This window comes from Fukomys damarensis, unplaced genomic scaffold (genome assembly GCF_012274545.1).
Source record: "Fukomys damarensis isolate Sample0158 unplaced genomic scaffold, DMR_v1.0_HiC HiC_scaffold_37, whole genome shotgun sequence".
Classification (NCBI taxonomy): domain Eukaryota; kingdom Metazoa; phylum Chordata; class Mammalia; order Rodentia; family Bathyergidae; genus Fukomys; species Fukomys damarensis.
In genome coordinates this window covers 43,744,072-43,744,306 of record NW_022900949.1, presented here as the reverse complement: position 1 = coordinate 43,744,306, position 235 = coordinate 43,744,072, and positions in this window count along the sequence as shown.

Sequence of the window (235 nt, the reverse complement as noted above, 5' to 3'; positions counted from 1 at the left end):
GCGCGGCCGCGCTGACGTAACCGCCCCGTTCAACGCCACAGTTCCCGCCCCGCCCCCTTTCCCGGCGTGCGCCGCGGATAAGGTTCCTCGCCCTCGGCTTCTGCCTGTCGCCTCAAGATGGCGGACACAATGAGCCGGCGTCGCGCCTGTTGGCTCTGAGACCGTGAGGAAGACTAGTTAGGGAGGCCCCACAGTCCAGGCGGGAGAGTAGTACTTGAGTAGTAGGAGGAGGTGG